The sequence below is a fragment of the Sapajus apella genome, unplaced genomic scaffold, assembly GCF_009761245.1.
Source record: "Sapajus apella isolate SASKATOON/1434 unplaced genomic scaffold, GSC_monkey_1.0 scaffold189, whole genome shotgun sequence".
Lineage (NCBI taxonomy): Eukaryota > Metazoa > Chordata > Mammalia > Primates > Cebidae > Sapajus > Sapajus apella.
Window position 1 is genome coordinate 104,330 of NW_022437129.1, and position 323 is coordinate 104,652.

The following is a 323-nucleotide window of genomic DNA, read 5'->3' on the forward strand; positions in this document are numbered from 1 at the left end:
CGGTGGTTTATTTTTTATTTTTTTTATTTTTTTTTATTTTTTGAGTCGGAGTTTTGCTCCTGTTACCCAGGCTGGAGTGCAGTGGCACAATCTCGGCTCACCGCAACCTCCGCCTCCTGGGTTCAGGCAATTCTCCTGCCTCAGCCTCCTGAGTAGCTGGGACCACAGGCACGCGCCACCATGCCCAGCTAATTTTTTGTATTTTTAGTAGAGACGGAGTTTCACCACGTTGACCAGGATGGTCTCGATCTCTTGACCTCGTGATCCACCCGCCTCGGCCTCCCAAAGTGCTGGGATTACAGGCGTGAGCCACCGCGCCCGGC